The sequence below is a fragment of the Phocoena sinus genome, chromosome 6 (assembly GCF_008692025.1).
Source record: "Phocoena sinus isolate mPhoSin1 chromosome 6, mPhoSin1.pri, whole genome shotgun sequence".
Taxonomy (NCBI): domain Eukaryota; kingdom Metazoa; phylum Chordata; class Mammalia; order Artiodactyla; family Phocoenidae; genus Phocoena; species Phocoena sinus.
Window position 1 is genome coordinate 28400265 of NC_045768.1, and position 5858 is coordinate 28406122.

At 37.0% G+C, this 5858-nt stretch overlaps 1 pseudogene; it reads left to right on the plus strand.

The window, feature by feature from the left end:
- Positions 1-4392: 4392 nt before the first annotated feature.
- LOC116755526 lies at positions 4393-5351 on the plus strand (annotated as a pseudogene).
- Positions 5352-5858: the final 507 nt, after the last annotated feature.

Consider the following 5858-nt stretch of genomic DNA (forward strand, 5'->3'; position numbering starts at 1 on the left):
CAGTGGCTACGTTCTGTTTCCTTGGGTTTCTCCCAGTTTCATTCTATTCTTCAGGTTGATATATTTTTAATCTTATTTCTATGTCATTTCCATGTTTGAGTGGGGAAGAAGTCAAAAGATTACGCTAGTTTGCTCTCTGCAAAAACTGGAAATACATTACTTTCATAATAAGTTGTTTATTGATGATTAATTAGATTAAAAATTTATTAAGAAACAGTCCTCATACAGAGACCTATATTGGAACTGAGTTAAGTTAGATTGATCTGTGCTATATTTGTTTTCCCCTTGCCTCCATCTCTTGCTATCTCAACCAAATTTATTGATTGATAGTGTTTTTTCTGTTTTGTTTTGTTTTAACCACAGCTCGGATCCTTCCACTGTTTAGTGTTGGAGATATTCCATTCAAATTCTAGATAACTGACCCCATATGGTGTCCCTGTTCTGTTTCTTATATAATGGGCTAATTGGTATTTACTTGTTGCCTTCTACTATTCCATCAGTCTGTCACTCTTCTGCCTTGATAGATTCTTTTCTGCCATGTACAAAACCAACCTGTTAGAGAAACAGGCAAGAAAGAAAATGATAATGAGGCTGTGAGAGATTCTCATGATTAAATGAGTTAACATACTGATCACAGTGTAGCTGTATTATGGCTAATGTTAACAATTTAGATAAATTTTAGCCTGAGGATCTAGATGAGGTTCTGTGCCCATTCAACAAAAATGTACGAAAACATTGCCTTTATCTGACTTTAAGGTGATGAAGGCCTATCATGAAATCAAAATTTTGTTCCCAATTCATATAAAATATAGCTGTATTTAAATAGAGTACATTATTTTAGGGAACAGAAGAGGCGTGAGCCAGATTAAGTGACTGATACCTAATTACATGGTTAGTTTGTCTTTAGATGGATTGAAATGGATAGGTGTACCAGCTTCCTGGTAAAGGGACAAGAAGATGGTATTTGAATGCCAACCATAACTAAGAGATACAGAGGGACCTGGGAGTTAGGGAACTCGAGCAGTGCTCGAGACCCTCCAGGGGGCTCCATCCCCTCCAGGGAGAAGCATGGAATGATGTGTGGCCTAGCCTGAGGGAGAGCAGCATGAATGGAGAATCCAGGGCAATCTCTGGAGGATAGATGGGCAGTTGACATTAGGGGATTCGACCCCAGATATTAAAACCCTAGGCATCAACTTGCCATTTTTGTAATGGGCTATAGTACTTAGCAGAGGACTAAAGTAATTTCATGGGATCTAGGGAAGAAGCAGACTTGGTTCCTAGAACAAGGAGGCCTCAATGAGTACACACTGAATTGAATGAAACCAGGAAGGGAGATGACAAGATGATAGTCTAGGACTTAGAAATGTTGAAGAGTGGTACTTGATCATGAGTTTCGTATTAGTCCGTCTTAAATGTTTCTTCTTACAATATGTATCCTGGAAGGGACAACCATATATATATGTATCATAGCTGTAGGTGATATTTATGTGGTGGCTGATTACACTTGAGACAACAGATATACAAGCTGTATTTATCAGAGTGGTTCAGGGAAATACACTGAATACTGTCTTTCTGTTTCTCATTTGAAAATAATATTGCTTCACAGTATTATTGTGAGTAGTACTGCTCAGATACCTGGTGGGAGTGCAGGACTCCCTCCATTGCCTGGGAATGGCCAAAACTGGCCGTGGTGCTGGGTGGGACAACCCAGGCTTGGACTGGATTCCATGTGAATCCTAGCCACATGAAGTTAGGGTTGCTAGGCTTGCAAATAATAATAGATGGTGCCCAGTTAAGTTTGAATTATTTCTAATTGCCTTCCCATATGTACACTGGGAAAGAAGAAAAGTATTGTATAGGAAATATTTGTACTAAAAATTACTTGTTTATCTGGAATGAATTATAAGTATCTATACTACATACCTCTTTAATTATATTTCTATAAATATATGGCTCTACTTAACATTTCTTTGTCTTGCATAATCTGCTTATAAAACTCCTTGCAGTTACAGACTGTCTTCCATTTGCATTGTAATATGGCTTTTACTGTGGTCACATCAAAACTATTTAATTCCTTTGTTCCTACTCAACATTCATTAATGAGAAAACATGTCCAACATTTGCATTATGAGCCAGTATACTGAAAAAGTAGTTAAATAAAGTTCACAACTCTGAGAACTGCTCTTCAAATTTGATTTTTTGAAGCATGTAATACCATCTTTTGTGACATAAGTTGCTTTCCCATTGTTTAGGATTATGTTGCTCAATGACTTTTTGAAACTGTTGTCCACTGACAAAAAAGCATTGTTCTCAAATTTTATTCCCTTCTTTTAAAAATTACACATGATGTTTTCACTTGTTTCCATGCTGGAAGAGTATTTTACAACATCTGAGTAAAATGATTGAAGTCTTCAAGGGTTGATATTGATTTCAAAAGATAGTCATGGCAAGTGTCATAATAATTATCCACTTCAAGTCGGAACATCTTTTCCTGTTCATAAGTAAAGTGTGGTTTGTTCACATCATGGAAATTGTTGATGTGGTCTACTCTGTATTGTGTCATGCCAGTGTGGGCATGCCTGAAGGACAGGTTGGATAAATTTGGGGGTATTGTGAGTGTATTTGAGCAGAGGGCCTGAATGAGCAAATTAAAATGACTGTGTACATGATTCTGGCTGTTTAGAGAGGCCAGTGAGACCAGAATGAAGCTTATGGGTTCTGAGCCTCCAGGATTTAGAGGTCAAAATAAAGGTGATTAGCAGATACTTTATTAAGAACAAGTATCATTTTGACCTAAGTGTCACAGATTACTGCTACATCTTTCCATCAGATATAGTTAATTCTAATTTCTATGTCTTGACTATTTTACCTGGAGAGCAGTTCTAAATTTGGTCTTCCCAGAGGGTGTAAGGTCAGAAGATTTATTTGTTTTGTGAGTTCCACCGTAATTAAATTGTATTAACAACTTTGTTTTAATTACTTCTAAGGGACTTCATCCCAAACGTACTAGAAATTTTCTAAATTCTATCCAAACTACATTGTGAACTTTAAATTGCTTTTGGGATTAGAAATATCCTTAAAGCAGCAATGACTTTTAAGTTGTTTGGTGCTCCACTGGGCTAATGCTTTAAGGGATCCTCTATTAGTGAAATGACTGTAAAAAGCCCCAACTTTCATTTTACTGGAAGTCAGTTCTATTTTGCTAGTGGTTAATTGCTTTTTTTTTCCTTTTTACAATGTAGCAATGGCAGCTACTTGATATTAATGAAAAGTGAGAAGCAGATAGTTCTTCTTATAGTTATCTTACTGAATTTACTGGGATGGAATTTATGAGACCTGCAATCTCATTAAAAAGTAAGGCTACTTCAGTTTCTGGCATTTTAATATAGAAATACTCTATATTCCAGTAAGTGGGGATACAGATACTTATAATGTACTGCTAATGCTTAAGAATATTTTTGAATGACTCACCCCTCTCTTCTGTGGGTTTTCTGAATATGCAGTGAGAGGAAGATCAGCAGAGCATCTGTTAGAGCAGAAGCAGCTGATTTCTATGCAGGGAGAAGATAATATGTATTTTCTCATACCTGGAGGTAAAAGAGTAAATCCCCTGTCACTTAAATTTCTTAGTTTATACATTTATTTTTGTTTTGACTGTAGATTGAGACATGTGCACTAGAGTTTTCTGAGATCAACGTGTCATTCATTATCAGGACAGTAGGGTTACCTACATGTCTCAATTTGTACTGAAAAAGACTAAGAAGAGTAATTTTATCTAACTATATTTTCTTTTATAACCATTACTAATGCCTTTGATTAATATTCTTAGGATATCGCAGGTATATATTTCCCCCCAAATTAGAAATAACCAAACATCATTTCTCTAATAATGTGTCTCTTCAGTTTGTTCTTCTAGCCACAAAACAATGCTGCCACTGAGGTTAAATTACTGTTGAATCAGGATTTACATCTAACTATTATGTTTTAGTAACTGTAGAACAGTTATTTTTGCTAAGGCTAACATTAGTTGTGTTTTGGATTGTTTGGTCAAAATGTTACGGTGACATTGCATTCACAATAATTTCAAATTCATAATGTAAGTGAGATACACAGTTCTAACCCAGTTGTATGTGTTCTGAATCTGTTTTCTGACAAGGGCATATTTTTTTGGAGTTAAAGCCTCCTTCATGTGTTCTAAAAGTCTAACTGATCTTAGCTTAGAGGATTGTAATATGTTCTTATGCTATATCTGTGTATCCAATTATAGGTCCACATTACCCATAATGGAAGCCACTTAAGGGTGCAAATAACTCTTACAAACACTGCAGTAACAGATGCACATGTATTCTGGCTGCTGCAGAATTCCTTTTGGTGAAAGAAAATATTAACATGGGAAAGACCAATCAGTCTTCTGTTACAGAGTTTGTCCTACTGGGGCTTTCTGGCTACCCAGAGCTTGAGGCCATTTATTTCTTGCTGGTGCTATTTATGTACCTGGTGATCCTGCTGGGAAATGGAGTCATCATCATTGTGTCTGTGACTCTCACCTGCACACCCCCATGTACTTTTTCCTCAGTAACTTATCATTCTTGGATATTTGCTACACCAGTTCTTCTATTCCCTTATTTCTCAGCAGGTTCTTAGCTTCAAAGAAAACCATTTCCTTCTCTGGGTGTGGAGTGCAAATGTTTCTCTCCTTTGCTATGGGAGCCACAGAGTGTGTCCTTCTAAGCATGATGGCATTTGACTGCTATGTGGCCATCTGTAACCCTCTGAGATACCCTGTCATTATGAGCAAGAATTTGTATGTGCCTGTGGCTGCTGGGTCCTGGATTGCAGGGGGTGTCAATTCTGTGTTGCAGATATCTCTTGCCATGCAGCTTCCTTTCTGTGGGGATAATGTCATTAATCATTTTACTTGTGAAATCTTGTCTGTCTTAAAATTGGCCTGTGCTGATATCTCCATAAATGTTATTAGCATGGTTGTTGCTAATACGATTTTTCTTCTGGTTCCATTACTTTTCATTTTTGTTTCCTATGTTTTCATTCTCCCCACCATCCTGAGGATTCCTTCTGCAGAGGGAAGGCACAAAGCCTTTTCCACCTGCTCTGCCCACCTCACAGTGGTGATTATATTCTATGGAACCATCCTCTTCACGTATGCAAAACTCAAAGCTAAAGACTTCTCTGGTGCAGACAAAGTACAAGTCACAGGCAAAATCATCTCTCTCTTCTATGGTGTCGTGACTCCTATGCTGAACCCCCTCATCTATAGTTTGAGGAACAAAGATGTGAAGGCAGCTCTGAAGAATGTACTCTGTCGGAAATGCTCCTCAGAGGAAATGTGAATGTTGTTTTTTTTGTAAAAAATTCATTTACTCTGAATGCAGGACTAGTTCTCACCTGGAGTTCCAAAGTAAATGTAAGGGTTGGTAGTATCGTTAATTCTTGAAATACTTATTTTTCTGTTCCTAGCATCTAAATGTGAGAGAAATCTGGGGCCTATATTCTTCATGACTGGCTTAAAGAAAAAAAGGGCAAGAAATCTATGGGTAGAATGATTCTCATCCAAACCACCCACATTCACAGAATTTATTATAGTTTAACCCTGGAATGATGAGTTCTGTAATCTTATGTGAACAGAAGTACCTTGTAACTAGTTTAACTTATTATCCTCTATTTGCATCAGTTTTCTAGTCTCATATCTTTCTTAGGAAGCTAAAGTAGAAAGTGCCTTGTTAAGTGTCAGAGTGCTATATAAACTCACCATTAAATAATTCATAACAGGGTAGTGTTTGACCTTAGAGAGGGATGACCACTTTTGGCTATGTATACATTATAGGCAAGAGTAAAAA